The sequence below is a fragment of the Nicotiana sylvestris genome, chromosome 11 (assembly GCF_000393655.2).
Source record: "Nicotiana sylvestris chromosome 11, ASM39365v2, whole genome shotgun sequence".
Classification (NCBI taxonomy): domain Eukaryota; kingdom Viridiplantae; phylum Streptophyta; class Magnoliopsida; order Solanales; family Solanaceae; genus Nicotiana; species Nicotiana sylvestris.
In genome coordinates, this window is record NC_091067.1 from 145,932,023 (window position 1) to 145,956,474 (window position 24,452).

The 24,452-nt window shown below is 35.5% G+C and overlaps 1 pseudogene; it reads right to left on the reverse strand.

The window, feature by feature from the left end:
• Nucleotides 1–16,107: 16,107 nt before the first annotated feature.
• On the reverse strand, nucleotides 16,108–23,946 carry LOC104232497 (uncharacterized; annotated as a pseudogene).
• Between the last annotated feature and the right edge of the window lie 506 nt (nucleotides 23,947–24,452).

The following is a 24,452-nucleotide window of genomic DNA, read 5'->3' on the forward strand; positions in this document are numbered from 1 at the left end:
TATTCCTTTTAAACTCATACTCTTGTGTCTTGTCCCCCATTTGCATTAGTTTAATCCTCTTTTAGTACCCTATTTGTCAGCTTATTTAAACTAATTATTTCTGTTCTTTTTAACACCCCAGAATACCCCTGTTAGCCCTTGATTATTACTGTCCTGCGCCACTGCAGCCTCAGGACTTTTTTGAACTTCTGAAAGTTCCATTTCAGAACTGCCCTAGCCTGGTTCTTTTAATTGTTTACAATACAGTTACAAACCAACATTCATAGGTAATGTCCAACATTCAAATCACAATACAGGTCCATTCAATCAAGTGAGGTTGTACGTATTAGAATATTTGAACATTCAGTCGTAGAAAGTTAGTCGACGATATTTATCAAGTCGACTATACTAATTATAACAGGTAACAATCAGTCGTTCATATAAATATATACATACAGGGACCTAAAGGGCTTCGGACAACTTTGGTCCATCACTGGGAACCTACATAAATTATTTATGTGACGACTATCCTAATCGGACATGTTTATCACAGGATACGTTCAAATTATACACAGAAAACAATCGACCAAATAAAAAGGTCTTTTGACAGAGATGGAAGAAATTAAGATAATTATCAGACAATAACAAACAGTCCCAAAAAAAACATGCTAACAACTCAATCAAAATTAAAACAAGGAGAAAGGAAAACTTACTGAAAAAAAAAGCTTAAACCAAACTGACCCAAATCTGACTCGACTTTGACCATTTGAGGCCGAACAAATTTTAACCAGGGTGTTCTCACATGAGAACACCTTGGCTAAGGTCTATTAGACCTCAAACCCCTTTCAAGACCGACCGGATTCCCCAGGTGCATGTGTTCTAAGGTCTGGATTTTCAGATCTGGTTTTTTAGAAGTTGTGGGTAGATTCGGACCAAACCAAGCTTGGTTTGGTCACGAGGAGGGTCGGGGAGTGTCTGGTATGAAGATGGGGTGATTTGGTATAGATCGAGCTTCGTCTCGAATCTTCAAATCCAAATTCGAGACGATGGAAGGTGATTCGAGGTACATGGCTAATGGATTCGTGCTCAGGGTGGTTGGATGTATCGGTGGTGTGAAGGGGGTGGTCACCGGCGTTCATGCCATCGGGTTCTGGTGAAAGGGATATCAGGGAGGCGTTAGGGTTTGAGGGGTTTCAGGGCTTGGGGAAGGGGACGAGTGAAGGGGGGTTCGGATAGGGGGGCGTGGGGTGTGAGGGAAGGCTTATATATGGTCTAGGGGTTTAGATCTGAGCCGTTGGATCAGATGATCTCAACGGCTTGGATCTGATGGTGAGGAGTGAGACGGGGTCGTTTGATAGTTAAACGGGGTCGTTTGGTTTAAGTGAGGGGCTGGGCTGAACCGGTAGCTGGGTCGGGTTTGGAAACGGGTTGCTAAAGGGGGGGCTGGGCCGTTGGATCGGCCTGGACGGACGACTCAAATCAAACGCCTTAATACGACGTCGTTTGGGGGGGTTTGTCTGAGGCCTGGTTTGGACTGGGTCAGATTGAATTGGTTTGGGCCTATTTTTGGTTTCCTTTCTTGGCCCAAACCGTTTTCTTCATTCTTTTTCTTCTTCTTCTTTTTTTTCTAATTTTAAAACTAAAAATAAAAATGAAATTCAAACAAACATTAATTTAACACTTAACATAATTATCAAAATATTTAAATAGGTTAGATCGCACCCTAGAATATTTTTTGTGAATTTTCTTTTAATGACCGAATTATGGTCTAATCACCATGACATACACATTTTGTATTTTGTTTGATAATGTTAAAAATAGCAAAATGGACAGAACTACACATGACTAACAGCACACGTTACGGAAAATCGAAAATTGTACAGCGAGGTCCTTTGTCACTATTTTTGTTTTTCTTTTGGAGTGATTGTCCGCGAAGCAAAAATCACGTGCTTACAATGTGTTTTCAATGTCTTTTATGTGTGCTTCTTATGTTTTGATGATATAACAAACTTATTGTTAAGAACCAGATAGAGAACCTGACTCACTTGATACACATTCAAATGAACAATGTCTAGTCTGATCTCCAGCAAATGAACTACTACAAAAAGGAACATAACAGGGACCTGGTCCCTTGGTGTTCTTTGACAGAAGTACAAGTCAACAACAGTTGGAACGCAAATGCAGAAAGTGAATGTCTGCATACTGTACACGCGACAATGCAACAGATAGTGCGGTAGTCACTTCTTATTGGGAAGAAGCGTGTATCAAGAATAGATATCACCATTGTGATGTCCTTTATAGTATAACAACCTGGTGCAAGGCATAATACATTCACTTGAGCATTTAGTGAAATTCTCTCAAGCAGCAAAGTGTTCATCTAGCATTGAAGTCACAAGTGCGTCAAGAACAAGAAGACAACTCCACTAAAGGATCTGTTTCACAATGAGTCTATGTATATCCATAGTTGAGTTGTAATCTTGGTATTTGTTCTTCATTGTAACTCCTATCTTGCTTTCTTAGAAGTTGTGTTTTAGGAAACGCAAAAATCACAAACCCTCTAAGTTTGTGTTGTGACTAGAGTTAGTTATAAGTTAAAGTCTTTGTAACCAGAGAGTAACAAAGTTGCTTGTGGTAAGAGTATCACAAGTTAATTAAGTTGAAGTTTTTGTAGTAGAGTCATTACAAAGTGGCTTGTAATAGTGAGATTACAAGTTAGTGAAGTTGATAGCCTACAAGTGTAGGTCGTGGTTTTTGTCCCCTTGAGTGGGATTTTTCCACGTAAAAATCTCGTGTCTCTTTTACTTATTGCTTCATAAGTATTCTCAGCAAAAACTCATAGAAGATCAGGTGCTCTATAGTTTGGTGGACTCATATAAGTTATCAGAAAATCTCATAGAAAATTATATGGACACGGAAAAATAAATTGCACTAGCCCAATAAGGGATGGACCAACTACTAAGCCCACAACTAACTCTGAACAAGACAAAAACAAAAAACTACTCCCAAGTGGAGATGATATGGCCACATATCACATCCTCCAATGAAAGGATTTCTATATCTACCCATAATAATTTATCTCTTACATCTCTACTAGGCACTAAAGATCAGAGCACGCCTCCTAACTTAAACACGCCACATCAGGCACCCACCCACATCACAACTATAGGAGTAATACTGACCAATCATCAGTAGCCAAGACTACTAATTCACAAGACACAAATGGGCCCTCTATGATCCACGTTAATAGCAGCAATAGTAATTCGCATGCTACAATAATCTACATCCATCAACAACCTAGCCAACCTCATTTCCCATACAAACCAAATCATTGCCTTTCATATGATACCCATCAGGAAAACACAAATAAAACACAAAACCACTCTTCTGATTTAATAACTCCATCTCTACACAGCACTGCCAAGAACATGAGTTCCTATAACAATACTATATCATCTCCCTTCTCTACAACAAATCACCATGCGACGAAACATTCCCCGAAAATTACAACCAAACTTACCTGAGGAACCTAGACAACAACCACTTCTTTCATCTTCCGAGGCTAAACATGCAAGGCCCACAACTCTCACACATTAACACACCACTAGTCTACACATCTCAACCAAACACGATGGACCTTCCACTTCAATCGTGGTTGGAGATGGGACTACAGGGCTATGCACTAGTGGTCACCATGGAACTCAACAATCAGGAAGTTGTTCTCATCGTTCAGAATCCAACACACTTGGCAGAAATAGTCACGGAGGGGATGAGATTGGGGATGGAAGCTTATGCTCAAAATCAACGGTACAACACTCAAACATCACTACTACTAGAGCACCAAGCATCAGTTTCGAATCCACAACAGTGGACATACCCCATGCATCCCCCAACTCCTATTATCAACTCAACAATCAATCTACTGCCATTTTATCCTCCACACCACATGGGGCAGATTTATGCTCCTTGGTTTCAACTATGGGTGTCTGACGGGTCGAGTCAGCCCGTCTCCGAACCGGCCCAGATCGGTTAAAAATGGAACGGTCCGGATCGGTACATGGGGGTCGGGTGGGGCTGGGTTAAAGGGGTAGGGGGTTTGGTCCGTTCACATTTTGTCAACCGATTAACCGGACCAGTCAAACCCGGTCAACGCAAATTACTGTGCAACCGGTTAACCGGCCCAGACCGGTAAAACGGTAACTAATTTTTTTTACTAACGGGCCTAACATTTGACCATTGGCAATGCTCCTTTTCCCATTATTGTCGTTGCCCAACGGCAGAATTTCATAAATAGCCCATTTTGGGTTTTTTTTTTAAAAAAAATTAACACCCCTTTGAAAAACTATAAATATACCCCCCCCCCCATCTTCTTTATTTCTTCGCTCATCTCTCATTTCTCAATCTCAATTCTCATATTCTCTCATTCTTCAATCTTTACTTAAAGTGCAGTCAACTATTTGGCTCTTCTTTTTTTGGAATTTAATTTATCATAGTATTTATTATTTGAAGTTTGAACAATTGAACTTCAAAATTGGAACAATTGACGTTTCTTCGTGGTAACATTGGAGTTGCGAAATCATCAAGTGCTCAATTTATTGCCGAATTCGGTGCACTCCCTCCAACTCTTTATCTTATTTACTATTTTATTTGCTTATTTAATTGTTGCTAGTAGTTAAATTTTTACAATATGTTTAATGCTGCAAAAAGAGTTTGTAATGAGGTTACTAATCCGGAAAATAAAAAAAGAGGTAGTACTTCAGCATTTGGTAGTAATTTAAATGCCTCTGCAAATATTCCTAAAACATTACCAGATAATAATATAGATTATGAATAATTACAGGAAGATTTCAGTATAGAAGATAATGAATTAGAAATGGAAGATGAGATACCATTTATACCTAGTAGTGTTGGAGCTGGTAGCAGGCATGGTGATCATGGTGCTAGTAGTAGACCATTTGTGGGCCCAACTAGTAATCGGAGAAAAAGAAGTAAGGTTTGGAAATTTTTTGACGAAATAGAAGGTAGTGATAGAGTTAAATGCAAACTTTGTAATGATACTTTTAAACATAAGACTGGAGGACAATTGGGGGGACTGGGACACTTAGTAGACATATGCGAATTGAGCATCCTATAAAATGGGGCTCTGATGGAAATGGAAATCAAGCAACTCTAAACCCTACTACTGGAGTTCTTATGAAATATGATAAAATGAAGGATCGTGAGGAGTTAGCAAAAATGATTGCTTTGGTTGTCTACCTCTTTCTTTTGCTTCTTCATCATATCTTATTATGTATATTCAAAGGATTTACAATCCTTTATTTAAAGGTATCCCTAGAAGTACTTGTAGATATGATATCTTTAGACTTCATGAACAATATCAAACATACATACGTTATTTGTTTAGCCACCTTCCTTGTAGAGTTTCTCTAACTTCTGATATTGGTCATGCTGTTAATAGAAATAATTATTTGACAATTACATGTCATTGGATAGATGATAATTATTGTATGCAAAAACGTATTATCGATTTTAAATATGAAAAAGATCAAAGTCATACTGCTGCGTTTATAAGTACTACTATTTGTGAAGTTGTTGAATTTTATAATCTCAAGCAAAAAGTATTGTGTATGTCTTTTGATAATGCTTCTAACAATAACGCCGCAATTTTAATATTAAAACTGCATTTGCAACCACCACTTGATGAAATTTTTCATGTTAGGTGTGCATGTCATGTTTATAATTTAATTGTTAAAAGTGGTCTTGATTTATTTTCAACTAAGATTACTCATGTTAAAAGAGCAGTTGGTGTTATTCAAGGAAATAGACAATCTAGAACAAAGAAATTTAAGAATAAGTGTATCCAGTATAACCTTAAACCCAGATTCATGCCAGACGAAATTATTACTAGATGGAATTATACATATATATTTTTAAAATGTTGCTACAAATATAGATTTCCAATAACTGAAGTTGCTAATACGCATTGTACTGATCCAAATTGTATGTTAACAACTACTACTTGGGAGGTCATTAATGATGTTGTTAAATTTTTACATAAATTTTATACAGCTATTGTTGAGTTTTCTGGAGCATATTACCCTAATGTTACTATGGCTTTAGTACATATAGCTGAAATTTCTTTTCTACTCTTTGAATTTAAGAAGAAAGAAAGATATATGGATGTTGTTGAGAAAATGCAAGCAAAATTCAAAAAATATTTCTGTCAAATTCCTCCGATTTACTTAATTGTTGTTGTTTTAAATCCTTCTATTAAGATGTCTGATTGTCACCAATTAATGAATGCTTTATATACTTATATGGAGATTGGACCAACTGAAGCCCCAGATTTATATGCTTGTATGAACAAGCTAAATGAATCTTTACAACAATTATATAATTATTATGCAAATGTAATTGATGATGATGCTCTTAGTGTAGGTAATGTTAATTCCACTATGCACTGTACCATTTCTACTACTGTGGATGATGAAGAAGGCCTTGGTAGTTTTAATATTTTTTCTATATTTCCTAACACTCAAACCAGTAGCAGGAACATTGATGAACTTCAATTCTACTTGCAGAAGCAAAAAGAGCTTCGCACAAAGGAATTTTCATTGTTGGGATGGTGGCATGAGAATGGAAAGCAATTTCCTGTTCTTTCCGCTATGGCTCGAGACGTGCTGAATGTGCCAATTTCAACTGTTGCATCAGAGAGTGCATTTAGCCAAGCAAGACAACAACTTGGAGACACCCGTCACTCATTGGGAAGCACTGCTTTGGAAGTTTTAGTATGTTTCAGAGATTGGATTAGATCGGAACGAAGAAATCAAGGATGTGAAGATGTTGATAGCCCAGAAGACGAGGAACTTGGAGATATATTAACACATGGTAACCCATCCGAATTTAACACTCCAGAAGAAGGCCACTCAGATCATATTGATTATGATGAACTTACTAAGGCAATGCAAAACCTTTGAATTTGCTCCTTTTTGGTTAATTTACTTGTTGTTAAATGTAAACCTTTCAAATTGTAAGTTTAAATTTTGAAATAAATGTAGCACTTGCAATTTATAAGTGCAATATTTTCTCATCTTTATTGTATTCTTTATATTTTTACTTTATATTAATATAACTTACAATAGTTATACAAAATACAAAAAAAAAATTACACTAACCCGGCCCGGCCCATTGTACCCGTAACCCTTACGGTTCAATTTTTACCCGAATGAACCGAAACCATTAAACCTGGTATGCCCCAACCCGTAACCGGCATGGACCACAACCCGTACGGTTACTAAATTTCCCTACCCAGCCCAACCCGACTCACCCGTTAGACACCCATAGTTTCAACACCTCAACTCTTTCAATCCACTATCTCCATACTCCGGTCCCAACAGCCCATTCGAAACACTCACACCACAAGAAAGTCTACCATAGACTCCACCTCCATCTTCAAGCGCACTAGACACGCAAATAAGGCAGAAATTAGAGGAGATTTTAGCGGAGTTGAGGGAGACAAGGACGGAGTTCTTATGGCTAAAAGGAATCCAACTCTACAACCTAAAGGAACAGTACGAAAAAAAGTTCATCCTCAAGTGTCCTCCAGAAATGATCTCATGCAGCCTAAACTTTTGAGTAACAACAAATCGCGAGGCAGAGAAGTATTCAATGGTGATAATTCCGACACTTCGTCAAATTCCTCCAGTCATGGATCATCAGTATCAGACGACAACAAATGTTGTCAATCCCCTGATTCCAACTCCACTAGTCATAACAACCATCTCTAATATTATGAATCTACTAGTATGGAACTGTGGGGGCTCTCATAATCCGGAGTTTAGGCGCCATTTCAGATCCTTATTAGATATCACAGGCCAGTCCTAGAAATCCTTCTAGAAACACACATGCAAGACCATGAAATGCTTCGTGACGAATTCAATTTCACTAACATGGCCCAGGTTTCCGCTAATGGACTCATAGGTGGTTTGGTTGTGCTATAGAATGAAGCTCTAATTACTGTGGAGGAAATGAGGATGTCTAAACAAGAAATTCACTGCCTTGTCCAGGTATGCCCCATCAAACCTAAATGGCTTCTATTTGCAATTTATGCTAGCAATTCTTACTAATTATGTAATATTCTTTGGGAAAGCTTAATGAATTTGCATGACAATTTTAATACTCCATGGCTAATAGGGGAGACTTTAATGACATATTATATTCACGAGAAAAATTTGGAGGGCTTCCTATTAATGTTAATAGAGTAGACAAATTTGCAAGTTAATTAACTTAGGCTTTAGCGGTAGTCGTTTTACGTGGACAAATAAATGTAGAAATGATCATACAATTCTAGAAAGAATTGATCGTATTTTCGCAAATTATGACTGGATAAATATGTACCCCGAGGCTACGGTACAACACTTACCTTGAACGTATTTTGACCATTGTCCGCTTCTAATAACTTTAGAGGCCAACAAACATACTCTTAATAAAAAATTTAGATTTGAAACTATGTGGGTGTCACACCCACAATTTCATCTATTGGTACACCAAACATGGACTGATACATCACCCCTCATAGAAACACTATAAAATTTCAGGAAGTTGTCACAACATGGAATCAAACTATCTTTGAAAATATTTTTAATCGTAAAAGGAAAATGCCAGCTAGGCTAGTAGGAATACAATCTTCTATACATTACCCAATTAGTTTTTTCTACAAAACTTGGAAGCACAACTGACTAATGAATTTAGTAGTATTCTTAGAGTAGAGAAAAAAATTTGGAAATTAAAATCACGATTAACATGGCTAAATGAAGGGAACGCCAACACGAAATTCTTCCATATGTCTACTTTACATAGATGTAGGAGAAATAGGATAACTTCCCTAAAAGATTCAGTAGGTAATTGGAGTTATGACCAAAATAAAATTCAAGAACATATCCTAACTTACTACAAGAATCTTTTCACTACATAACAAGAACAATCGTTAATTATTAACACGAACTCAAACTCTAGTCTACTAAATTTTACATACTTCCAAGCTTTAAATGAACCACTCAAAGACAATGGAATCACTCAGGCTCTATACAATTTTAGTCCTTATAAAACACCTGGTCCGGATGGACTCCATCCATTCTTTTATCAAATGTACTGGCCTGACGTAGGTAAGAAGGTGAAATAATTTTATCACGAAATTTTTAATACTAGAATTATACCACCAATACTAAATCAAACTTACATATGCCTTATACCAAAAGTGAGGCATGCCCAGAATATTCAACAATATCGACCAATAAGTCTATGTAACACCACTTACAAGATTATAACAAAAATCATAGTCAACAGACTTAAGCCTATTATCTCGGCAATGATAAGATCAACATAAACCAACTTTCAACAGGGTAAAAGAGCTTATGATAATGCTATAATATTACAAGAAGATTTAAATCACTTTGCAAAAATGAAAGGAAGGACGAGTTCTATTCCTCTGAAATTAGATCTTAAAAAAGCCTTTGATCGACTGGAATGGTCGTTTATTAGGAAAATACTTCTTTACTTTAATATCCCTACATCTATGATTAAGTTAATCATGTCTTGCGTTACTACTACTTCCACTTCTATTCTCATTAATGGATCACGTGCTCCTTATTTCAAATCTTCCAGAGGCATTCGCCAAGGTGATCCTTTGTCAGAGTACTTATTTATAATGTGTATGGAAATATTTTCACGTTGCATTATCTTATCTATAGAATATCTACAATGGCAACCCATCAATATTGCAAAAACGGGACCAAAACTATCACATCTTTTTTTCGCAGATGATATCATACCTTTTTTAAAAAAATAACTACTAAAAGTTGCGATGCTATTATAGATGTAATAAATCATTTCGGCAAATATTCAGGACAAAGAATCAATTTTGTGAAATTGTACTTTTGGTAAGTATTTAGGATTCCTAATTTTCCAATCACGCCAAAAAAAGATTGGCTTCCAATTCCTATTACATAATTTTAAAATTAGACTAGCACGATGAAAAACCAATTTCCTAACTATGGCAGGATGGGCTACTCTAATCAAATCAACTCCCAACAACTTGCCAAATCATGTCATGCAATATATTCACATTCCAATAAGCATTCTTAATAAGATGGAATAATACCAACATAATTTTCTATGGGGAACAATCACAACAAGGAAAAAAATACATCTTTAAAAATGGAGGAAAATTACTACACCTCGATAAATATGAGGGTTAGGAATTCAATGCCTTCGTCAGAAGAACAATGTATTACTTGCAAGCCTAACATGGAAAATTTTTCATTCACCCCAAAATCTTTGGGCTAAGATATTAATTAATAAATTCCTATACTTGTCATCGTCTACAAATCACTCCACAACTAGGTGTAACATACTAAAAGGTTGGCAATACTGTCAACTAGGATTATAATGGCAAATAGGAAGAGGTGCACACATTAATTTGTGGGATGACACATGGGTAAAGGATGAGATTACTATTCGTTCACTAATAAGCGGGCCATTACCTTTGACACATCAAAAAATAAAAATTAATTCTATCTATAATTCAAATGCTTGGTACCAGTTGCCTTTTGAACTTACGGATGACATACACAATCTTATAAGGACTCCTTACATATCCACTTACAATAAAAAAGTTGATAGTTTTTACGGGGCTTTAACGACAAATGAAAAATTTACGGTTAAATCAATGTGCAAAGCCTTGGAAAATCAAGCCACTGATGACCACAATACAATGTGTAAATTCAAATGGATATGGAACCAACCTATACATCCCAAAATTAAATATTTCATATGGTTACTTAACCATAATAGACTGCCAACATTTCAATTTCTACAATAAATTAGCATTATAACTAACGCGGAATATGCATACTGCCATGAAGCAGACGAATCCTTAAATCATCTGTTTCTAACTTGTATTAATGCGAAAAATTACTGGAATGAACTGGGAATGGGAAGGCATATAAATAGTTTGTTAATTTAACTACACCACAATAATGGCTACTTCCTTTAATTAACTACAAAGATCATAAATTACCATATAATATTAATCCACATACTTATTTACCTTTAAGCTTGTGGAACATTTGGATCACGAGAAACAAACATGTTAGCATCAAATTTACTACACAACAAGCCACTGAATTTTGTTATCTAGCAGCTTCAAACCACAAAATACAATGACGTATCAAGATTCCTCTAAAATGGATACCACCAAAACCTAACATATATAAACTAAATACGGATGAGGTGCACTCGTCAGCATCAAATACAAATGGTATCAGAGGAATAATTAGAGATTACAATGGGGACTGGATTATAGGTTTCTTAGGTAACATACCACGTCAATCTACTATTGCAACAGAAATGTATGCATTGTTACATGGGCTTACATTGGCGATACTTAACCTAATGCCAATTCACGTGGAAATTGATGCCGAGGTAATCACACTACTACATGCTGACAATTTAATTTATGCTAATCTATTGATTGATTGCATGTAATTGCTGTGGAAGCTCCATAATCCAATAGTTAGCCATGCGTACATAGAACAAAATAGATTAGCAGATCAGCTAGTAAAATCAGGAAGCTTTTTGGAAGGGAACTATACAATGCAAGTTTTTTTTTATCAAACACCACTTTTTGTTAGAAAAATTTGGGAAGATGATAAGCAAGGTCTACCAACTACACGCTTACTACCACTTATTGCATGGGCTTTGCCAGATCAACGGCCTACAGTGCATGGAAGGAACAACTACCACATAATCCCAAACTTCTTTTGTTGTTGTAATGATAGATCCATTAGAGATACTACAAACAATATAACTAGTATTAGTAATGACTTAGTTTGTAATATGGTGCTACCTGGGCACCGACATCTCTGTACACATATGTTTATTTAATATAATATTTATATTTGGTACCAAAACAAAAGTCTTGCGTGTAGGGTCGGGCTTTTTGTTGTCAATGACGTTTCTCAATGCTAGATATCAAAAATATTATTGAGAAAATTACATTGTATGATGCCCAAAAGTTTTATTAGCACACGTTTCCATCATTGACACAAAATATTCTCTAAGCCCAAAATTATTATTCCTTCCGGTTCACTTTAACTGATTTTTCGGTTGTTTTCATACATATTAAGAAATTCATCTTTTAATATTAATTAACAATAAAATTGGTCATATTAACCTTAATTTGTTCATTGGAAATATAACAAATACCCCCAGGCTCTTTATTTAAAGGACGACTTTGAAAAAAAAAAAGTTAATTCCTTTTTTATATCTAAAAAATCAAATATTATGGACCACAAAAAAAGGCCAAAAAATCAATTAAAGTAAACTGGAGGTCGTATAACTGATACCCCACCATAAATGATATGTTTATTAAGACATGGATTTGTTACTAGTAACCCATCAAAAGGCCTCGCTTCTTTGCAGTTGATGTAGGTTTGAATCTTCATCATTCATATTTTAGACATTAAGTGTGTTTGTTTTGAAGTCTGAATCTTAATCATTTAGATCTTAATTATTAAGTGTAGTACTTATTTATTTTTACTTCACAACTAATTAATGGGTCTAAATTGATCTGTATGATTAAGATCTATAACAAAGACTTAATTTCATTAACCGACTATCATCCACATTCATTACTAACTACCATCACCGCCATACTCAACCACCACCACTACCATTCTCAACCATAGTTGCTACCACTATCACCATCCCCTACTATTATTAACTAGCACCACCACCATACTCCACCACCTCCAGCACCACCACCATCATCCTTAACTATAGCCATTACCCTCACCCACCACACCACCATCATTCCCTACCACAAACACAATCACACATTCACTCACCTCAACTACCACAACCAACCACCCCATCATCAACAACTATAGCCGGCACCGCCCACCATTATAAACTACCACGCTACCTACCATCACCTTCCTCAGTCACAATCATAACCACCGACACCACCCACCACCACCATCCTCAACTATAATCGTCATCCTTACCAATCACCACTAAGTGCTACCCAGAACCACCACCGTCAACCAAAACACCACCAACCACCGTCTCCAGTCGGCATTCAAGTACCTCTGTTAGCCACCACCAACTCTCTCTCTCTCTCTCTCTCTCTCTCTCTCTCTCTCTCTATATATATATATATATATATATATATATATATATATATATATATATATATATATATATATATATATATATATATATTTGAATTTTATGTTTATTAATTTTTAAATAAATATAAATTTTATACATTCAGATGTTAGAAAAATAAGTAGTCTTAATCATTTAGTATTCAAATCTTAATACACATTTTAATATTCAAAAATTTATTCAAATTTATATATTTTAATCTTAATACACATATTTATATATGTATTCAGATTCAAATATCTTAATCTTTAAAAGAAAAAAACAAAAACAAAAAACAAATGAGGCCTAAATGATCAGCTTATTAAGACATGGATAAAAGCCACGCCTTTCAATCAGCTTATTAGCTACGGTTAACTTTCTTTTATTTTTAAAATATTTTGAAAAAAGCCACGCCTTTCAATCAGCTTTTCCCAGTGTATTCTTGTAACTGCTCATACATGCTAATGCAGATTTATTCAATAAAAGACTCCAATTTAATGGACTTCCTTAGTTCTTTGATATTGATCAATATAGAAAATATATAAAATATTAATTTGGTGGATTGGGGGTTTCCGTCAGGGTTGAGGGCAAAAATTAGAATTTTACTAATACTAGAAGTATATTTGTTCCCATAGTGTAATTGAGGCTAAATGTCAACAATTTTCGAAAATAAAAGAACAAATGTGACCCTTTTTTCTTTCTTAAATGCAAGTTGAAAACATTAACAGTACGCTTCACTTTTAGTTAAGGTGTCAAATCAAATGATTTGATCAAATTTAAACATTCCAAAATGGGACAAATCAATAAAGTAATTATTCAATTTGCCTAAAATTTGTTTGGGTTAAAACGAGTGGGTCGAAGATATGTCAAATAACGGGACCGCTCAACTATTTCTTCTTTTTCATTTTGCCTTTTCTGAAAAAAAAACAAGAAAAAAAAACAAGTGATACGTAGTGTAGTTTTCATAAATTATTAGTTTAGGTGGAGTGGTTCGTTCATTTGGATTAAACTAGTTTTGGACGTGTGGCACTCATGTCAATCAGTAAAGACATCTTAAAATGATATTGATAATACTAAAATATGTGTGTAATGAGTGGGAAAAAAATTTAAGGGAAAAATTATAAACTCAAATTGATAAACAACCTGCCTATTTTTATGACTTGGTTATTGAACAATAAATGATTAGATGTTGTCTGAACGATAAAAATTGAACAACTTAATTAAGTTGGTAGGTATGATGTGTAATAATCTGATTATTTCTGTTATTAAATGAAAATATATGATATGATCGTATCATACCTAATACTTTTTTATCGATGATATTCTTGGTGTATGTTTCATTTTCATGTTTCGATTATTCTCGGTCATGACATGAAGCAAGTAACTTCAGGTGTCAATAGGCATGATTATATTATGTGAAATAGTTAAAACTATAAAAGGGCAGAATTATTATCAATTTCATGATAGAGTAGCCGAGCAATTTTCTCAGAAGGATTATAATGCCAAATTAAGCCTAAATAGCAAATGATTAATCTATCGCTTATTAACAATCTTGTTCTCTAAAACTTATGAAAAGATTAATATTTCGTGGCTTGAATCTAATATAAAAATCCTAATATAAAATAACGTAATAGCTAGCACTAAATTATAGACTGAATTATGAAGGATGTAGTAATCGTGGCACATATTTCGTTTAGATTGGATTAAAGACGAGATCAAATTTTGTAACGATAACTAATGTTTGTCACCTAAAGATGTCTTACAATTATTAATTAGAGGTAACCAATAAGTATTGCAATATCTAAAATTACTCTCACTAATATTAAAATTTATTATACTAAATAAAATTTATAAAAATTTCGTATATAATGTACTAATAGATTAGTTCGAGTATTTTAAAATGAGTAAATATGTTTATATATCTTCATTTGATAAATTTATCTATTTGTAATTATCACTGCAATTTGTTTTCTCCATCTACCATGATTGTTGGACATGCTTTTAAATCAAATTCTTGAATTGTTAATTATGTGAAAAAGGGACAAAGTTTGTAAAAGAAGGAAAAAAAAACATGCAGCAAATTTAAAAGCTCATATAAATTATGAGCACAAACAAGATCATAAGCAAATTCACCCGTTTCAATCTAAAAGTAATCATTTAATGAAAAGTCTTTTTTTTTTCAAGACAAAAGGCTCAACTAACTTTTGAGGGATATATTAGTAATTCAATTCTTAACTTTGGTTTTCACACTTATAGTGTGAATGATATGCTAAGAAGAATATAATATTGAGAAACCAAAAAGAGAGTAAAACTTATTTTTTAATTAGTTAGTTAGGCGGAGTTTTATACACCAATTTTGCTCAAACAATACAATAAAGAGTACCGAACATAAAATCAATCGTGTACATATAGAGTTTTCAAAATATTTTTCTTATTTCGCAACCAAACCACCGAATAATAACTAATACGTAGAAATTAACTCGCAAGGATGGCCGAGTTAATTGACCAGGAGATCCTCCGAATAGAAGGTCGCAGGTTCAAAACCCCCTACAAGCTTTCTCGATCAAGCTCATCTCACAAGGCTTGCCTAGCACGGTGTGGTTTGCAAGTTATTATACTGAAGCAAGGTTTACTCAGAGCGCACCCGAAGGATAGCGGTGACGGGTTTGCCTAATTTTTAGAAGAAAAAAAAACTATATTAGAAATTGATATTATGTAGTTACTAACTGGGAACCTGACTCTCTTCTGCAATATGTCCATGGAGATGTGCACGTGTATATGAAATATAGTTCAGTAAAACACAGTTCACCCAATGTAGACGTATTACTAGATAATATCGTAGTACATTTCGTAAAGATTTAGCTGCTTTTATCGTCGTACTCCCTTTTCCACAGCCCAGACAAGGAAACACAAAAGGAAACTACATTCGAGCTGAATACCAAAATACTTGATTCATGTGCCAGGTTAGAAATGCATTTTGCTGTACTTACAGAAATCAAGTTCAGAATGCTTATGTTTCATGTAAAGCGAGTGCCCAATACTGGCCTTTAATATCATCAAGCTATACTATAGTTAATACTAGGTGATGCAACATTTGTATTTTATTTGTTATCTCCTAAAACCTTGGATCTTTTGTTATATGAAACTACCTAGATTGCCTCTACATAGTTACAACTTCCACTATGAGGTCTTCTATCAACAATTTCTCAATTTCCTTACCTATCAGATCAATGTCATCCTTGAGTTCTAGCCAATACATCTCTTCCACAATATTAGCGGGCGTGTCTTCATGGCTTCTCAGCAGTTGCTGCAGCATATTTATCATCCCATATTTCTGCCACTTCCAGTTAATACCTCTATTGGCTTCACCCACGGGCAAGGATCCACACACTTCCTGAGAATCTCCAACAGACTGATGTTTATACGGTCGAAAAGTATCTGCCTTTCATATCTCGGTCCAGTTGTTTTATTAGTGTACTTCTTCTCAAGGTTGTCAAAAATCCAGGTATCCAAAGGAGACTCCAGAGAGTGGCAAGATGTTACGAATGTGTCGGGGTCGGATGCCCTCAAGCCAGAGTTTGTGAGCACATCTAATGTGTAAGAAGTTTGCCAGCTTTGGGACCTTAGACTACACTTGTCTTCAAAGGCCTCAGCTGATGGTCCTTCAACCTCTTCATCACTTACTACTACATCAGCATAAGCCTCTGACTCCATTCTGAGGAGCTTCAGTTGCATCCGGAGCTCTGGCGAGATTACAAGTATGTGAAATAAATAACTCTCAAAATACTGGGACAGATATAATCTATTAAACTTAATAATAAGAACAAGAAGAAGACATAACAATAACAATGATGAGAATGGTAAAAAGGGGCTCAAATACTAGATTCGTCATCATTCAAATGCAAAAAACTGACATTTCAGGAAGGAGAGTAGCAATTTCAACTGGTGAGTAGCTAAAGCGTAAAAGATGCAGGTTAAAAAATTCACCATCAGAGGTGCGCCCTGTCAATTGAATACACAAGGTGTTTGATGATTTGAAATGCATCAGAAAAGTAAGTCTGCAGTTTATAAGCATAGAGTCTTCTCCTTTCTTATTTATTTGTTTTGCTAATCCGAATGTTACGAACTATACAATTACACATGACAGATATTGGAGATTGGAAGTAGCATATTGCAAATAATTGCAATGGTCAAGAAATCAGACGTACCATTAAGTTCAGCACTGACTCTCAAAGCATTCTGAACCAGAAGACGCATCTTCGGTAAAAGGAACCTCCAGAACTGAAAGCGGACTAGGATGATCAGCCTCCTTGGAGCTCACTGACGACTCAGGTTCAGGTGCAGGATACTCCAAAAGAACAGAAGCTGCTGCAGGTGGTGGTTCCAGAAGTACTGCCTAGATAACAGAAAGCTCCACAATAAGATACAAAAAAGACTTGAAACTCTGAAAACATAAATAGAAAAGTACTGTAAACATACAAACTAATAAATCTTTGGTGTTTTAAAGACCTAATTAACCACACTCCGCAGTCTGCCCACCCTTTTGGTGCAAGCTTACTACTCTTCTGGAAACAATTAAAATAAAAAACTATCACTCATCTCGTTATAAACACCATAGTAACAAAAAGCAGATACATCCTTTTACTCCAAGGACTAATCGTCTATCTATGCCCATAGAACATAACAATAGGCAATGTTTACCCCAAATAAATGTGTTTGAGTGCTATATTATTTAATGTGCATTCAGCATGATGAATGTATGCAGTGCCTGCCATTTTGTTACACGTGCATTTGGTACATCATACATATGATACCAGCATCACTAGCTTTTCAAATTGATCCAAGCAAGAAAGTTTTGCACAAACTAATAGGCAACATAGTAAATGTTGTACACATTATTACTTCCTGATGCGTTATTATGCAATGGACAAAGAGAAAGATGCAACACTATTACATGCAGTTTAGAAAAGGTACGAAAGATACAATTGGTTTACAAGTAAAAGCTGACACAAGGAAACCATTCTACCTGCCATCCGCTCACAGTGTTAACTTAAATAATGTCTCACATACTAAAATGTAAGGCTGACGTATCAATTCCTTCTAGAATAATACCATATCAATTACACCAGCTATATAGCCATATGTCAGAAACATCTGGATCAAATACCACACATACAAATACCCTCCAACTTGAATTTATTCAATGTATATCTCCAATTCAAAGAGTATTTCATAAGCAATTTCTCAGCTTGTTGAAACAGAAAATCCAACAGTAAGTGACCATATACAATCAATTAGAAAATCTGCATCGTCCAAAATGGGAAACCTTAAATCAGAAGTGTTAACAGGAATCTAAGCTGTCTTCCCCAAAAAAAGTGGCTTAATTTCCCCGGACCTCCTAGGTCTTTTTAATACAAATGCACCCTTCAAGTTCTACCATAATCATGACACAAACCAATTCCCATTAGGCTTCATCTTTAGTGTTATTGAAGTGGTCGATGCACCAAATTTTTGTAAGTAAATAAAAAACACCATAAAGTTGCTTTTTGAGTAGTAAAGTGTATAAAACACAGGCAGAACTTTAAGGTATCAACATTTTAGTGTGTGCAAAGCATTATATAGCACTAAATCACAATGATTGGCTAAGATAGACCAGAAGCCATCCCAGTCAGCTAGTTACTGTTTCGAGCTTCTTTTGACAAAAATAGCCATGTCAGTTTGAGCTTACTAAAAGACTAGTCAAGCCTAAGCTAAGAAAATGCAAAATAGAGTACTTGATTAGTCGGTTCAGTCACTTGCAAAGCGGTCACCCATGAAGTTAATCAAGGAAATTCCAGATAATATTGTTATATCTAGAAAGACTAGATATTGCATAGTAGCCATGTCAGTTTGAGCTTACTAAAAGACTAGTCAAGCCTAAGCTTCAGTTCAGTCACTTGCAAAGTGGTCACCCATGAAGTTAATCAAGGAAATTCCAGATAATATTGTTATATCTAGAAAACAATCACATGTATTTCAACTACTTTCAAGCAATAAACATCGACAATTTTTCAGCTTGAACATTTTATCATTTTCTAAGAGGATGCTCCTCTTTAGATAATAATTGGCAGAAAACTGATACTAACATTTATGTTTGACTATTCCCTACTTAAAAGCACTTTCCTTTTTTGGTCATATGCGCTTAAAAAACGAAAGGTGTTCTTCATTCTATGGAAATCAAAAAGGAAGTGGTCAACTGCACGTGTAATCAAATAAATCCAGAAATCATTTTCTAAAGCGACCTGTAAAAAGGAGACATGAAACTTGTATCCCCTCAACTAGTATATAGTCATTGCTTAAAACAATCAGATTTCTCAGCTAACATATTCTCATAAAACACATCATCTCAATATGAAATTTTCCAGCCAGAACCCATAAATTTTCTGTCTCAATATTACTGAATAAGGAAGATGCCACTTAGTGCTGGCCATGCTACTTCAACAAGTAGTCATTGTGGCCATTTCTGAAAGCAGTAATGTCAGAGAAATAGGATGCCAAATAAGGAAAATTCACCAAAGAACATAAACACCTATATCCTAGGAAGACTCTAAAACACAAGTACACAACTGACAGAAAATTTACTATGCAAAACTTATAGCCAAATCAAAAGCGCATCAGTTACCATATCAAAGCCAAGGCTAAGCAAGGTAACCCAACAGGTATACAGCTAGTTAGAAAGGAAGAAAAAGATATGGAAACTATGTTTAAGTGAGAAGACGTAAAACATCTACGCGAGAATAAACAAACCTGTGGTACGGAAACCTCTTGGTTAAGAGGAGAGGCACTGAAACATTCTGCAGGTAGCTTTTGAAGCATCTCAATAGAATATTCTGATGACAGGGTTATACTCTCGGTTTCTGCATCATCCGCAGCATTAGTATAACGCATGTCATCTGCAGCAGGCACCTGCAAAGCTACAGGCAGCTTCGCAGATTGATTCTCTTCTAGGTTCATATCAATTCTCTGGCTTAGCTTGCCTTTTGATGAGTCACTACCAAGACGACAGGAATGAAGTTTCTTCTTGCTAGATCTAGAGTCTTTGGATAAGAATTTGTCTCTCAAATTCAGCATACCGTCCAAGGACCTACTTCTGCGGTGATTTACACATTGTTCCCTATTTACGGGATTTTTGGGAATTGAGGATTGCTTATTAGAAAAACCTTCCCGTCGTCCTCTGGTTCTATGCTTTTTGCTGCCAAAAGGCGGAGAAGTTGACCTGTATCCTGATGAATTATTAATACACACATCCTTCCAACCATCTCTACTACTAATACCCAAAGGGAAATCACATTCAGCAGTTCCTTTCCTGCCACCAAGTTCTCCAGTGGATTCTTCAACTTGCACCATGGTATCACAATGATCGGGTTTGGTTCCCCCATCAGGTAAAGAAAGCATTTCACCAAGTGTACTACTCTTACCAGCCATTTCAATGTCTTGATAATATTGAGTCATCTTCCACCTCTCAGACAACCTCTTTTTTGCCTCCCTGCCCACTGATGATTCGGAAGAACCTTGAGATGAAGATTTTTTCAGATTACCCCTGCCAAATGACTTCCCACCAGACAAAGTTGCAATATCTGACTCACCGGTTGAATCACTTTCATACACATCACAAGAACTTTCATCTCCAGCATATCCTTTAAAACCAGAACTTCTAAAATATCCATCCCCACCATCAGAAGGCCCAAAAGAGTCCCGCATCCGCCTTGTAATTTCCTTTGCAATATCCCTTGCTTCTTTTGACTTGGGCCTTGATATCCCCAAATTCTTAGATGAACTTTTCTCTTCCTCTAGTCCTGCTCCCCCAGGTGAAGCACGAGGATGTTGTGCATGCTTCCTCACGTCAGGGTGATGTGGAACAGAAGTAATATCACTTTGTGTTATCCCAACGTTAGGCTTTAGAACAACAATTCTTGTTGGAAGAATGTTTTCCTCCTTTCCTTCAGAAAGAATCGGTGATGACTTTTGGGAATTATGTCCACTATGACGATGCTGTGACTGGAGTAAGAGACCATCAATGCGCTCTTTCTGCAAGTTGATGTCTTGTTTACGTGAACCGCCTCTACCAGATTTGCAGGATTTGACACTGCCTTCATATTTCACAGAATTTGATGGCTTTAATACTGCTATGTGACTGCACATAGAACTAGCAGTGTCAACTTGCAGATCCTGCAGGTGCTTCACAAACAAGGGATCTGGTCCCTGAAGATACTTTATCAATAATTCCTTATTTGATTCGAGCGCCTCAAGAGTGTCATCAAATTCTTTTGAGTTCTGAAACCTTTCATCAGTCGAAAGACGTTTTGCATCCATAAATTTCTGCTGTATAAGTGCCATATCAGGACTAGCAAATCTACCGGTTTCAGTCCATCTTGATGAATGGCGGCGGTTGGCAACATGCGATGCTTCCAAATCCTCATACACATCCTTGAATTCTTGATGCTCCATGGAGCTTCTTTTACTTGATTGTTCATCGAATAGCTGCCTCCTCCTCCTGGGATCTACCTGTTCATTTCTACGTTAGCAGCTGTCTGATAACCTTCTATGTTGTCTGCCAATATGCTGTGGAGATGGCATCCCTTCAAGACCCATCAATCTGGCAACAATGCTGTGTGGCCTTCTCTTTGATTCGACTTCTTCTTTTGCCATTTCTTCTGCAAGCAACTTCTTAATTGGTGTCCCAGCAACTCGTTTGGAAGAGCTCTTCTCTAAATCAAGCATAATCTACAGGTAGAAAATATTAATGTATGTCAGCTAAAACTATTAATTTATTTGAAAACTAGTTAACCATGAGATATCCCACAAAAAGGCTGATATAATTTAAATATTTCAGGAATCTATACACATTGGCTGATCATATCTCCCCTAGCAGTTCCATCACAGTAGGAACGAGAATTTAGAGCCACGTTTGGTGTAGCAATCTGTTTCTGAGCTAGTCTACTTCCTGGACATGGGATCAAGTAACAATGTCAGTACTTGCTTTGCATATCATCAATTAAAGAGAGGTAGCTGCAACTCAGATTAAACTTCAAGCTGAGTATTAAAAGAAACAGTAAAATTTCTAACATGCTCAGATAGCCATGGAAGAATAAACAAAAGCAAACCAATAGCACCATTGAATGGGATTAGGTTTTGTGTAGTGACAGCATAAAAAATATTTACACGATTAGTAACATATACGGTAATTACATGTAAATCTCTTGATAAGCATTAATTGGTACTAGTAAAAATTGTAACTAACCTGCTATTAAAGGTTAAAATAACTAATAGTGTAAAAAAAAAACTTTACACTGTCATATAATTTAAATATTTCAGGAATTTATGTTAGTGAACATCAAGGAAGAGAGTAAATTACAATAGGGTTAAGCAGAATAGCTATAGCCTATAAGTGAATCAACCCATCGCTTAACATAATGATAAAAAAAAAATCGAACAAAAACAAAATGATGGTGTTGCCACCACATAAAGGGGCCTAATAATTCATGGAAAACATCTTACTTTAATTAAAGTAAGAACTGGAAAAAAGTAATTTGGAAGCCAAAAATATTTTAAAAATAAAAACTAAAGCCATACCTCATGGGTATGTACATAACAAGGAGAAAAGCAATCATCGAGATAAAATACGACATCGAAGAGGAAGACAATTGAAAGGAAAAAAACATTAAATGTATCATTTCATCTTTAAAAATAGAAAACTTTGAAATAGAAATATCTACCACTAGAAAAAGGAAAAGAAAAAGGATACGAAGTAAATTTGAAAGAGAATTTAATAAAGAAAGAGTCAATTATGCCACATTAAATACTAGTACTAGTATTAAAAATGGCATACATAAGACGACGAAAATCTTACTTAGGAAACAAATTAATAGATTATCAGCAGAAAAAAATGGAGAGATTCATTTAAACTTCTGACGTTCAAATACACAAAGGAAAATTTAGAGAAAGTTTACAACAGCTAAATTATCAAAATGTAAGAGTACATAAATAAACAATATAAATTCCGTAAATCATATTCCTTTTTTTTTCAGCTTTTGTTAGTTTGGTCAAATAGGCAACCAGATTTCATCCAATTCTCCCAATCCAAAGACGCATTTTCAGAAAACAATTTATTCACTGTAAATATTACTATTATTTTTCTGTTCAACCACAAAATTTAGCTCATCAAAGCAAAATTACTAGTAATTCTAGCAAACAGTTAACTCAGAGAGAATTGAGAAATTTACCTTCCATAATTCCCGAAGCACTTCTGGACTTTCTGTGACGACTTTTCTCCATTGTTTTTCAAAAAAATATCCAGCTCGGGAGACAGCAAGAGAACAAAAATGTACAAAAAAGAAAGGCGAAAAAAAGAAGCTAAAAGGAGTTTGAAAAGAGGAGAGAGGGAAAAAATTTTATTAGATCGTAAATCTCGGAAAAAAGCAAGCGACAACCTCGGAAATCACCACCAGCTCCATTTCAAAAAACTCAACAAACAAAAAAAAAGAAACAAAAAACCCTAGCTCAAGTTTTCTAGATTCTTCTTCTTCTTCTTCACAGCTTCATCATTTTTGAAAAGACATTGACAAAACGCAGTGTGTGCGTGTGTGTGTGAGAGAGAAATTGTGATTAGCGGATCACATTGTAGAGAGAGAAAGGAAGGGAAAGAGTAAATACGTATAGAGAAAGAAACAGTGACAGAGAGGGAGAGGGAGAGGGTTAATGAGGGACTTATCATTCTAGCAAAGCTATGAGTTTATTTTTGGGTGCAGAGAAACTGCGTGTGTGTGTGAGAGAGAGAATAGAGTGTAGTGGGGTTAGTGGGACCTACGTGCTATGTTTTGATGCCACGTCACTTGACTGGCACTATTTTATTTTTATTTTATTATTTATTTATTAAGTACTTATATTGTTTTGCCATGACTTGAAGCCTGAATTTATTTGGGAAATTATTTGGCAGCACGTGTTTGGTTTTAAAATAAAAGATGTTTAGTTTGTTGATTTTTTGGTTAATTCCAGTCAAATTTCTGGTTTGGGCTTAGGGATATCGTATTACTACTCTTCATCTTTTTTTGGTTAACATTTTTTTAAATGTTTGATTATTATTTTGGCAAAAGTACGCACTAGATAAAGATGTTTAATCAATTTTAATCTACTAGTCTTAGAGTACGCGTTTTGCGCGTGTACCCTATCTCAATGACTAAAAACTTATTTAAAATTTATCCTTGAATTGTCAAATAAAAGTATAAGTTCCT